Source organism: Lissotriton vulgaris, chromosome 7 (genome assembly GCF_964263255.1).
Source record: "Lissotriton vulgaris chromosome 7, aLisVul1.2, whole genome shotgun sequence".
In the NCBI taxonomy this organism is placed as follows: Eukaryota; Metazoa; Chordata; class Amphibia; order Caudata; family Salamandridae; genus Lissotriton; species Lissotriton vulgaris.
This window is the reverse complement of record NC_141695.1, coordinates 573,477,164-573,490,336: the sequence shown is the minus strand read 5'-3', so window position 1 is coordinate 573,490,336 and position 13,173 is coordinate 573,477,164. Positions and strand designations below refer to the sequence as shown.

General features: G+C 47.1%; 1 pseudogene; it reads right to left on the bottom strand.

The window, feature by feature from the left end:
• Positions 1-2,084: 2,084 nt before the first annotated feature.
• LOC147702044 (uncharacterized) lies at positions 2,085-4,006 on the bottom strand (annotated as a pseudogene).
• Between the last annotated feature and the right edge of the window lie 9,167 nt (positions 4,007-13,173).

Below are 13,173 nucleotides of genomic sequence, written 5' to 3'. Positions count from 1 at the left end.
TTCTTTTTATGATGAATAGGATATGCAAATAGTCTATTAATAAAATTCTAGCTGAAATGTGTTTTTTATGTCTTTTAAAAGTGTGTTCAGTAATGTAGTTTAATTGTGTCACATTTTCACAAAACGCCACATTAGTCCACCAGGATGATGTTCTGATGCTGTTCATCTAGCTCTTGCTCGCTACCCCTCCCATTTCTGCATATCATCTCTCCCCACAGGTTATGCAGAGTGAACACAATAAAGTAATGGATTTTTCCTAGTGTGCATATATTGGGAACGTACCTCCTACTGTTCTCAATGTAACATGTTTTTAACGTCCTTCCTCTGTGGTTCCATTGGTGAGGCATAGCAATATCCTCTTGTGTATGGCTTATTGTTTGTAATGTTTCATAACAATGTGCACATTTTTTTAATAGCAACATAACAGAATCTGCCTGACATTTAGGTAAAAGTGGGTGAGTGTTATGAGCATTATGATGGCACTTCTGACTGTGATTTGTCCAATATGTGTAATCTTTGAACATGTCATGCAATGGCTGTCTTTCCTTCTCATTATTTATGTACAAATTGTGCATAAGAACCCCTATGTTTTAGGGGTAAGCCCAATGACTTTCTTTTTTCTACCAGAGACTCTGTGCATTTTATTTCAGAGAATACGTTCCTGTTCTATTAGAGCCTTTGCCCATTCTTCTTATTGAAATTGCTGTTCATTTGGGCAGAGGAGTATTTCTGATCTCTTACTATGTTCTTGGTATTTGAGCCCTTATGGCACTTTTCACTTATTCTGTTCCTCTTGATTATGAGATTTTGTAATAAAATCCTTTTACTTTTCCCCTGTTCTAGAACTCAGTTATTGAGTGGTCACAATTACTTAATTGCTACTCTGCTAAACAGATGTCGGGGAGGGTACCTTTTAGTGCAAGATCACCCTGGAGCAGAACCACCAAAGATACATTTTGGGTGATTTGAATTTTGGGGTGTCCTGAATGTTGGGGTATGGAATTCTGCTCCCACACCTCCATTGCTTGTTACTGACAGCTGACTTTTTCGAAAGATTTCAATGACAGAAGGAGTTGCTCAAGGGTGAGATGTTACTTTGAAGATGAGTATTCAATTCCTTTTGGAAGAGTAGGATAGGTGAAACTTGACAAGTTTAGCTGTTGATGGCATTCCAGATATTTGATGACATCTTGTCTTGTTCATGAACATTTTAGTTTCCAGCCTGGCATGTTGTTGCTGTGAGTTTTACGATATCCACCACAGGTCTTGGTGATACTTCTCTCTGCTTTCAAATGCCCCACATCCCTGAAATTATCTTGTGGAGAAATGTATCTATGCCCCAACTCTCAATCTATTCTTTACAAAGGAAGGAAGGAAATGTTCAGTGATTTGGGGGTGATAATTTTCATGAAATGACACTCATGATAATTATAAGCTTGCGTGTGTGTCTGTGCATTAGTTTGAATATATGGGCCTCTTTGTGCTGTCTGCTACAGTTGTGTGGCCACTGTGTGTCACTGTTAACTATGATTTCTATAGACAACACTGAAAATAAATCTCTATTTCCTTGTGCTTACAAACTGGGGGATTTATTTACAAATGCAAAGGGATACAGCTGGTAACGTTTAAGTGGGACCGGAGAATTCTGACTTATGTACAGAGTTGGGGGTGGCACAAGTTGTCGGTCAGCGTACTCTGTGGGGTCGTTGGGAGACTGTCCAAATCGATTGGGCAGTGATCGTAGGGGTGAAGGAATACCGTTTATGATGTGCACTAAAAGGTTGATCACAGCAATAAAACCAAGCGGAAATGTTTCAACAGTCACGAAAATATAGAACGACCCAAGGGTCCCTATGCAGGAGACTTCTGTTTCTGAAATAAAGCAAACAGTTGCCATCAGTAACCCCCCCCCCCCCCCCCCCAAATATAGGTACCATCCCGCCGAGAGAGGGCAGAAGTTCTGTCATGCACCCTCCTTTCTGATCACCCAATACTGGTTCCTGGCCTGTTGCCAGATTGTCCCATGTAAAATGTGTGTCAATCCCAAACCCCTACGTCAGAAGCAGGTTGGAAACTGCTGTTAATCACAAGCGACTGAGGAGGTTACTACAGATCTCAGAGTAGTGCTCTGTCTGGGCAGGGGGCGTGCTCCCGCTCTTCCTGTAGCTGGTCTGGATTTTCCTTTCTGTTTCAGCCAGTGTGTTGCTGTACATCCAAGGGCGTGTCTCTTCTTGGGGCGTTTCTCCGAGGCTGTCACTCTCACTGCCTTCTACCAAGCTTTGATTATCACTGTGCTGGCGGTTTCGTGCAGTGAGGCCCAGCACTCTGTAGAGCTCAGCTGTGCTGGGTGGGCCTGTGTCCTCCAGAGAGGATCCACTTTTGGAGAGAAATACTGGCGATGTATCCACACTGCTGCAGTCTCTGTGGGAAGGAGAGAAGCTTGATGTGGGATGCAAGAAACAATCAGGAAGGGCATCCGGACTCAAGACCTCCATAGGTGCTCCTCTGTTCCATGCGGGAGTCTTTTTGTACTCCATGCGTGGGCTGCAACCACTGCACCGTTCAGGTCGCTCAGACCCCACTGAGGCCAAAAGCCTTTGGTCCAGACTGAATATCGGCCGTCTGTAAGCCTCAGTGGTACTGGGGGTGCTCATAGATCGTGCTAGTGGTCGACGTTCATACACACATTTAGGAGTGGAGGAACCAGCGGAGTGGTGCCTCGAGAAGGAGGTAGAAGATGGCTTGATCACCACCGTGGAGTCTAGACGGGTCGGCGCCTCAATGGTATACGTAGCCTGTGAGGAGCCCCTGGTCCAGGGTGGGGTATATGCATCTGCCACCTCCGAAGTGGAGCTCAGGAAGCAGTGTTTAGCCAGCAGTCCTCGCTCCTCGTCAAACCTCTTCTTCTCTCGTCCCAGACGGATGGCGGCCTCCGTGAAGTTCCTCCTCTCCTCCTGGAAGATGCGCTTCTGCTCCTCAAAGGCCGCCCGGTCCTCCTGCAGGCGGAGCTGCTCCTCCAGAAAGTAGGAGCCCCGAATCGTAGTGGGGAGGTCGTTCCAGAGGGAGGAGGCAAGCTGCTCCTGCAGTAGCTGTTGCTGTTGGCATATAAGCTCCCGACTAGCAGCAATCTCTTGCCTCAGGGCTTCCATCTCTGGACTCTCCATCACCTTCCTTCGGTTCTCCTCGATCGCATGCCTCAATGTATCCAATTCTTGGTCCTGGCTCTCTCCTGTCAGTCGGTTCTTCTCCATCTCCTGCCTCAGATCTTCCAGCTCAAACGTCCTCAGCTTTACAATATGGTGGCCCTCTGCAACCTCTTGCCTAAGCTTCTCCAGCTCCCGGTCGTGAATCTCAGCCACCTTCTTGCTCTCTGCAACCTCCCGTCGAAGCTCCTGCAGCTCCTGGTCCGGACTCTTGCTGCTTCGCCACCGGCCACCCTTCTTCAGCTTCATCTCCCGCAGCTCCTCCTTGAGTTTTGCAAGTTCCTTGTCATGGTCTGTGACACTGTTCACCAGGTCCCGCTCACGCTTGTGCCCCACTGAGCGAGAACCTGCTTGTCCACGTAGCTTTTCAATGTGTCTCCTCAGTTGGCGCCATTGGCTTTTGATGCTGCTTGTTGCCTGCTCCTGAGCACACTCCGTTGTCTTATCTTCAGCTTGTGGTTTTTGACTGCTGAGGTCCAGGGAAACTCCTCGGCTGTCGTGACTCATGCGGAACTGTAGCATTGGGAATCCTGGCTGATGGTGTGGCGGCTTGGACTGAGCCGACGGTACAGGTTCTCCACCTCAACTATCATTCGATCTCGGTCCTGTCTCAGTTCCAAGTTCTCGAGCATCAGCTCCAGCATCTGCTTCTCCAGGGACACAAGTGTGTTGAAGACATCATCCTCTTCTTTCAAGTCCAGTTGCATCACAGGCTCCTTTGGTAGTGCGGCCTTCATCGGGCGTTGTGATTTCGACATACTTTGTAGAAAAACAGCCCCTCACAGCTGTAGATCCACGAGGGAAGGCAGGGCGGTCCCTGTGCCACCTCGAATACAGCAAATAAGGTTTGTCAAACAAGCGCCTCAAATAATGGAACTGGACTGGATTTATTTACAAGAAATTACACATAGCTGCGCCAAGGCAGCGATGTGTCAAAATGTATTGAACCTGCAAAAAAAAAACTTTATGACACCATGAATGCAGTGTATTTATTATACAAGGCTCAATCGCACAAGATCCCAAGGATGCATCAGAAATTCAGACTCATCCGTGGGAAGGACGCCAGAAGGTATCCAGCCCAAAAGTGGCACATTGTTGTAGATGGTCATAAGACTGACGCAACTACAGCAATGTGTCAGAAATCAGAGGCACATGTCAGTTTTGACTGACGCAAGTAGCCTCATGTTTGGTGACCAACGTAATAGAATGTAAAAAGGTGAAAAGCTCATCTTGCACTCTAATACATTGGTTCTGGATCTCATGCATGCAAGTGGGTATTGTGTACCTATGTGTACCACTAAGGCTACGTATGCATGACATATTATGTGAAAGTACAATGTCAGCGTATACAAGTCTGTGATGGTGATGGATATTTGCTGTGTTACCTACATTATGTGTGAGCTTATCTGTTGAGGGAATGTGACATGATTGCAGATTAAATTGTTTCAAGTCACTTCCGCTGGTCAGATACCTATGCCACAGTCAATGCATCATTCCTATTCCTGAGTTTTACAGGTGAAGGAAATTTGATGCATTTTAAGCTCAGCAGCCCCCTTCCTGAAGATGTGTCACTTTTGCAAAATGTCATAAATATCACTGTGTCAGTTTTACTGGGGGTTTTAGATGGGAGCACTAAAACTAACACGACACAACGCATTCGATTCCAACAATGGGAAAAATTAACGCAGGCCGACGAACAGTGACACAGCTGCCTAGATGCTGCACCCGCTAAATATGAAGCAAAGAAAGCGTCAGTGCTGGGTCAAAAAAAATGATGCTTCGGTGGTGCAAGCTCCTAGTAAATATACCCCTGGATCTGTTAACACTGGTGCGGGCACTAATTTAAATGTAGAACAACTTAAGAAACTACAAGATAAAGTGTTGCATACCAAAAGTGTACCGTAACACAATGATGACTTCAAAGGTCCTAAAAAAATTGAATAAGGAGGGTGGAGTGCCCTTGAAGTTGCCACCGAATTGAAGCAGAGAAACAGGGTCAGACTAGGCTGTAGGGCAATCAGGCACTGCCTGATGGGCTGGTCTGCCAGGTCAGTGTCTGTGCCTATTTTTTGGATGCTTGGGGGCCTAATTTATGGTCTACTACATCGGTATTTAGTATTGATTTCCCCTGATATTAAAACAAACATTAACTGCAGCAAGCACAAATGCATTTAGAATTCCAGACCTTACAAACATCAATACAGCATGTCTTTAGAAGTTCAAAACTGCCACCGTTTGCAAATGTGGGACCATTTTTAAACTATCTAATTCACAAAAGGGGGCCTCTTTCATTTTGTTGTCAGGGCCTATTTTTTGTCCCAGTCGGACTCTGCAGAGAAACTAGCATATCAAATAGGGGTGGGTGGAACTCCTTGGAATTCCACAGAGTAACATAAAAACTCGGCATTTGTCACGTTCTGCTGCTCGCACTGAATTTAGCGCCAGGAGCTCGTTCCACGCTGTAAAATCAGCATGCACAGCACCATGCAACAGGCCAGATGGCACAACTGCTTTCTGTCACTCAAGTAGATTTTCTACTCTGGTGGCAGATTTCTCAATGCGAACTGTTGCGATGTGTTGCAACCGCCCGCATTGAGAAAATCTCTCCGGGTGACGTTCTGAAAATCATGCTAGGGGATGCAAATGTTGGGAAGCCGCATTTGAGAAATAACTCCACCATGTGGCAGTTGGTGGAGATTGTCAGACATTTGCGCTACAAGTACAAGGTAACTCTGCAGACAGAGCTAACCCCTAATATAAAACAGATGGCATTATCTATCATTCTGCCTTTAGTTCCATACAAAACAAGTACTATTTACCAGAATAGCATTAGCTGATAATATAATGTCTTAATAGTTGTAAACACAATTACTACAAAAGACAATCTTCCTTTGAATGCTCATCTTTCTCAAACTTTCTGAAAACTGGGGCATATTATCAAGCAGGGCTTTAAAAATTATCGCAGTTTTAGCGGTAGAAAACTGCAGCTAAAGCGGAGATAATGGGCTTGATAATATGGCCCTGTGAATTCCAATAGAAACCCATGTTCTGGTGTGAATATGGGCGTCTATGGGAATTCGCAAGGGCATATTATCAAGCCCATTTTCGCCGCTTTAGCTGCACTTTTCTGCCACTAAAACTGAGATAATTTTAACTCCCTGCTTGATAATATGCCCCTATGGGCCTGCTGGTAAGGCCTCCCTCCTTTGGGGCAATATTGCTCTTTTTACTGGTACTCTAGCCCTTTCATCCACATCAAATAAACCCTCTCGTAAATCTTCAGTGAGTGAATCTTTATATTAGTCAGCTTTTCAGTCTACTCTAACTGTTCTAGTTTCATAGTGCATATTCACCCCACTCACACTACCAAGAGTTAATGTTCCAGTGTGAGTTTAATTTCACTTTTGTGATATTGTTTCACTTCTTTTTCCTACAATCCTGAATTCCCATGTTGGTTCAGGCATATTACTAGATGATGTCAAAATCGTCATGATTATATACCACTTCTGAAAAATATGTGACCGGATCCGATAGCCTTAGCTATCGACTACTATATTATGTTATTGCCTGGAATAGCTTAAGGTCTTGAATAATATGTAGCAACACCCATTTGCACCTTCCTTTAAAGCAACATGATTATGGATAAAGCCCAGGCTGGGTTCAATCTTGGTGACTGCACTGGAGAATCTGTGCATGGCTGCTGAAGTCGACAGTGCCAATGCACTGATATTACAGTAATATTTCTCAGATCTGTTAGTTCATTTGGCACTGCGGATCATGGCATTCCTATGTTCAATCTTAAAGCTACTGGCCTGAAGAGGGCAGACCCAAATTGGTTTATGTCTTTCAAGGATAATCACACTCAATGAGCTGTCCTTTTTTTACTCCACTGCTTCCATCACAAGTCGTGGTTTTCCACAAGCCCTCCTCTATCTCCCAACCTCTTTAATGTGTATGTAAGGCCAACTTGGCGATGCAGCGAGTGCTAAATAGTTTTATTTATTTAATTAATTACTTTACTCCTGTCCGTCGTATGTCCGAGTCCACTACCCTCCACCCTGCCCCTCCTCTGTCCTGCCCCACCGCCCGCCGCACTCCCTCTGCCAGCCCCCACTGCTAGCAATGAATCATATGCATAGATAGGCCCTGCCAGAAACTTAACCTAGATAAATCATAGGTCTTGATAGCAAGAAGGACTTAGGAGCACATTGTGTTCCATCTGCACTAAATTTGACACAAGGCTTCAATTTATTGCCCAACTATGAATCGAAGTTCTGACATTCCATGTGCTGGTTGTTGCCCATTTACGTAGAATGATCTTCACATTTTGAGAGTTTGGTGTACAGCATAACATAACACAGCATAGCATAACATTACATTTTCCAGTGCAGAAGCCTCCTCCCCTACAGTATAGCAAATTTCAAGAGGTTTCCATCTCTTTCCTATTCTGGAAGGGGACTTACTCAAGTCTGTAGTTAATCATCAACCATACCTCTCATGGAAAGGGGTAAGATAGAAGGGAGTTTGGGAATGTCAACAAATGTTATTCGCTTGTGGGTTTTCCCAAATGCCCAAGGCACACCATAATGTAGAACACTCAGGGGTATATGTATTATAAACTTGCTGCACCGCACCAAAAGGAAAGTGCAGGGATGCATCATATTTACAACAATATGATGTATCCCTGCCCTTTTCTTTGGGCTGACACACAATTGGCTGCCTAGCACCAACGCAGGCACCATTTCACTATGATGCAAGGGTGTCTGCGTCGTAGGAATTATTTTTTGGGGAAGGAAGGCATACCTTCCTGCACAAAAAACAATCAATGGAGGCGTTTTCCTCCTATGTGTGCCGTGGAATGCGGCACACATAGAAAGAGGAAAAAATGAGGACAAATATGAATATTTCTTCTTGTTATGCTTTCCCTTGGGTGGTGTAGGCTTTTGTGGAGCATGAACACCCATCGAAACACCCATGGAATGCCTACTTTGATGCAGAGTAAGAAAACACATCCACTTGTGCTGCTGTGCCTTACTTCATATAAAGGAGGCCATGAAAAGCCACATAAAGTGGCCTCGTAAATAAGGGTCTGCACCTCTGCTGTATTAAAAAAAGTGATGAATCAGTGGCGCAGGTTCCTTTTAAATATGCCCCTCAGTTTCCACCCTAGGAATAGGATTTAATACTACAGGATTATTTATGAGCCCATTGCGCCGCTGGTGGTGTTTCACTTTTTTGGACGCACCGCAGTGCAGTTTGCCTTTCCATATTTATGAAGGTGAATAAAGCCATCCTGCGTCGCTTTTCATGGCCTTGTAAATATGACCTCCTTTCACACATTAGTCTGTGAGAAAGGGGCATTCCATGGGTGTTGCTGTGGGTGTTCCCACGCAACATCGTTGGAACATGACGCATTCCCAGATTTACAAGGTTTTGAAAATGTCGGAACGCTTCAGAATCCTATGCTACCCCAGGGAAGGCGTATGGGAGGTGTAACGAGGAGAAATACCTTTATTTCTCCTCGTTTTTCTTTTTTTTATGTGTGCAGCAGTCTACAGCACAAATAGAAAGAGGAAAACACCTGTGATTGTTTTGGTGCAGAAAGGTCTCTCTTCCTGCACTAAACAATCCCCCCATACAGCCCAGACACCCTTGCACCATGGCGCAAGGGTGCCTGCGGTGGTGCATTGCAGCCCACTGTGTGCCATTACAGGGGGAAAGGACAGGAATGTGCTGTATCTTGTATATGAGGCGCATTTCTCCACTTTTCGTTTGACGTACGGCAGTTCAACAGGAAGGCTTGCTGCACTGCCTTGCCTCAAAATATTGTAAATTAGGCCTTTTGGATATTTTCGCAGGTATGAAGAGGAGATGCAAGGTAGGAAATGCACTCACGCCCCACATGAAACACTTTTGTGAATTTCTTGCAAGCGCAAAAAAGGTTTTTTTCGGGCTTAATTTACGTTTATAACCGAAATTATCTTCATGAATATAGCCCCTGATCCTGTCAGCGTTTAAGGGAGGGACCTGGAAGTTGAATTTTCTATTGTGCTTGAGACAAGGACAATGAACTGAGAGAAAAATGAAATGTGCTGTCTTTACACATTTTAACCAGTAGAGAGCAGCAGAGTCCCATTTCAAGAACACTCGTGTTTTATTTAGTGCTGAACCAGACTGTGAATTTTCCGGAAGTCCCATGGCTTGCCTGATAACTTCAGATAGCATGATATGAAAAGCGTATTGTTTCGCATAGGCAGGGGCGTAGTTGCTATCTGGAGAAATGGTGCAATGGCGTCGGGCGCCCAAAGACCTAGGGGCTCACAAATCCTAATTCCTGCTGCACTTCAACAGCAGCCAGACAGGGCCCGGTTCCTTCCTTTCGCTAGGGCCCTGACACACTGGCAATGCTACATCACATAGGCATGTCTTGCATACAAATCTATGGCGACCCCTTTGTGAACAGCGCCTTTCGCCAGTTGATTATATTTATTTGGGGATACCAGTGTGAATATATCGTCAAATTATTGTCAAGGAAACTAGCACAAAAAATTGCTTATTTTATTAAAAAGTGGAAATTCTTTCTCTACTCACTCCCACACCTAAAAACACACATACGAATTGCCAGGAACTGCGTTCCCAAAATGTAATTATTTTAAATGATATGTGCATTTGCGAAGTTACAATTAGGGTGTGCAAAAGTACGCCTGTAAGACATTTACCATGCCTTGCTCTCGATTAGTAGGGCAAGGGTTTGGGTGACCTGCTGTCCATCTGGCTGCTTTCCCCAGATGGTGCAACCCCCATAGAAGGAACCAGGTGACTAGTCTCTGCTCTCAGGGAGGTGGAAAGCTCTGGTATGGCCCAGGCCAGAACTCCGGTGGGGTTAGCCTTGGGTCCATCAGTTGGCCCGCTGTGTTGCAAAGTGCCCAAGGAGGGCTCTCCTGATTCGCTAGGCTCAAAAGCCGTGCCCTGAGTTAAAGCTTTGATGGGCACCAGATCAGAGCCTTAGGCCCACTGTTTCAGAAATTGCCTTACAGACCCAGTGAGGGATCCCCCGCTTTACTGGGTTAAGAAGCTCTGATTGGGCCTCAGGTCAGAAGTTCTGTTGTCACAAGGATGCAAGCCCCTGTCCCTGGGCTCCGTTATCTGGTTATCTGGCCTGCCATGTTGTACCTTGGCTGGAATGGGGGACCTGCAGGCAGAGAGAGGACCCCCCTGCTTCTCTGGTTTGAGAAGACGTGACTGGTCCTTAGGTCTGGGTTGGACTAGGGTGCAAGACCATGGCCTAGGCCTTCATTAACAACTTGCCATTTTGCAAAGTGCCCAGGATGTGGTCCTATTGCCCAGGGAGGGCACCCTTGCTTTCCCAGGTTAAGAAGCTCTGAACGGGCCAGAGGTCAGAATCTGGCCGGCACCGCGGGTGTAAGCTCCCATTTTTTGTTTCTACTCTCTGGCCCATCATTTGCAACATGCCAGGTACGGAGTCCCGAAGGCCCAATGAGGGCTCCCTCATTTTTCAGGGTTAAGACTCTCTGAACTGACCCCAGATCAGGTGGGCTCTAGGAGAGGGCCTCTGGGAACTGCGGTCCATGAGCTATGCCGCCATGTCTCAGAGTGCCCAGGACGGGCGTTAGCAGACACATGGAGGGCTCTCCCACTTTCTTGTTATAAGTAGCTCCGAACAGCCCCAGGTTATGGTTACAGCTGGCCCAGCAGTGCAAGCCCCTGCCTCTGGGCCACTATGTCCCAATGCACCTGGTAAGGGTCATTAGGGCCGGGGGGGGTGGGGGGGGGGGCTCCCCTGCTTTGCCTGGGCAGGAAGCTCTGACTAGGCCCCAAATCAGAGCTCTAGCTCGCCCAGTGGTGAAAGCCCATGGCTCCAGGCTCCATTCACTGGTCTGCCCTGTCAAATAGTGCCAGGAATTAGGACCATCTGGCTTAAGGAAGATTGCCCTGTCTTTCCAGGTTAAGATGCTCTGACAGGTCATGGGTCAGAGCTCCAGTTGATACAGACGAGAATCCCCCACCTCTAGGCTCCATTCTCCAGCTTTATGCATCACAATAAGTGCATAACAGGTTCCCTTGGCATTGGAAAGGCTCCCCTGCTTTGCCTGGTTAAGAAGCTCGGCTCGGGCCCAGGGTCAGAGCTCCAGCTAGCCTAAGGGTGCAAGACCCCAGCTCTGGGCTCCATTCATTAGCCTGTTAATGTAGCAAAGCACCTGGGATTGGGTCTCCCAAGCCCAGGGAGAGGTTCCTTGCATTTACAGGATAAGAAGTTCTGATTGTGTTCCAGGTCAGAGCTCCAACTGGCCCTTGGACCTGGGTTCTGTTCCCTGGCCTGCCATGGTGCAACATGCTGGCCTGGGAATGGCTCTCTTTCTTCGTTGAGTGAAGACGCTCTGATCCATCCTCAGGTCAGAGCTCTGGCTGGCCCAGCATGAGGGCCCCCAGAAACTGGTGTCCATGCACCTGACTTCCGTGCCTAAGAGGGCTCAGCATAGGTTTCCACAGGCCCAGGGATGGTGCCCCTGCTTCACCAGGGACAAAAGACCTGGCCAGGTCCTGGCTCAGAGCTCTGGTGGGCCCCATGAGAGAGCCCATGGACTGAGCAGCCATGTCTCAAAGTGGCCAGGATGAGCTTCTGCAGGCTAGGGCAGGACTCACCTGTTTCGCATAGGTAAAACGTCCTGACTGGACCCCAGGTCAGATATCTGGTGAACACTGGGAGAGGGACCATGGGAAATGGGGTCCATACTCTATGCCACCATGCTTCAGTTTGCACAGGAAGGGTTTCTGCAGAGACAGGGAAGGCTCTCCACTTTGATGGTGGGAACAGTTTTAAGTGAGGCCCAGTTGGATGCTCCTTGAGGGCCTCCTTGCCTTCATGACTGGGCCTCAGTAGAGAGCTTTCTGCTTCACCAGGGTTACATTCTTGACTTGACCCTGGGTCTGAGATCTAGCGCATCCAATGAGAGAGGACCTGGACACTGGAGTCCATGTGCTGGGTAGCAGTGTCTCAGAGGGTCCATGACAGGTTACCACAGACTGAGGGAGGGCTCTCTTGCTTCACTGAGCTAAGAAGATGTGATTGGGCCACAAATCAGAGCTCTAGATGGCCTCGAGAGAGGGCCTCTGGAATCAATACTCATGTCCACCTTTCTCAAAGTGGCCAGGACAGACATCCACAGGCCAAGGGAATGCTTCCATACTTTGCTGAGGTGAAAAGCTTTTAGTGGGTCCATCTGGCCTACCTGCCTGTGCATCAAGCTGGGACCGGGTTCTGAGTTTCGGTCTGCGGTGTCTCTCCATGCTCCTCTAATCTAAGCAGAAATACTTTCCAGAAGGCACACAGTAACTAGATTGCAGCCCTACATGCCCAGCCATCTGGTGGCATGCCCAATAGGAGTGAATTGTGTGACAAGATGTCCAGATGAGGGCTTAGTTAAGGCTTCAAACTCTTTCAGGGCTCCAGAAGGTCAGATATATTTGCTCAAATATCCCACTCTGTCACTTGGCATGCACAGATTACAAGAATGGTTAGTGGCCTTCCTGGTAAGGCCAAGGTGCCTGGAACCTGTTAGTCATCTGGACATTCTCATGGGTACTGCAAGAGCCCTGGCTCGTTCATCGCAGGCACGCAGGCCCCGGGGCCCTTAGCTGCTTTCCACCCCCCCTAATGAGCCTGTCTTCCCAGAGAACAGGTGTGAGTTCTGAAGAAAATCTTTCTGGACAGAGCAGCCTGCTCGTTAATGGTCTAGTCATACTATGATGATTAGGCATACTTATCTATATATCGTTAGTCTGCTTTCACCCTGCCTAGGACCATCTGACTTGAGTGTGTGTCTCTCGGGAAAGTCCTCCTCACCCCGTCAAATTGAAGGCCAAGTCGCCTGGCAGGTTAACCCCTAGTGGTCTGACCAGATTCAATGGGGGGTTGAATGGTGCTCAACTGAGGTTCCGTGACGATTTT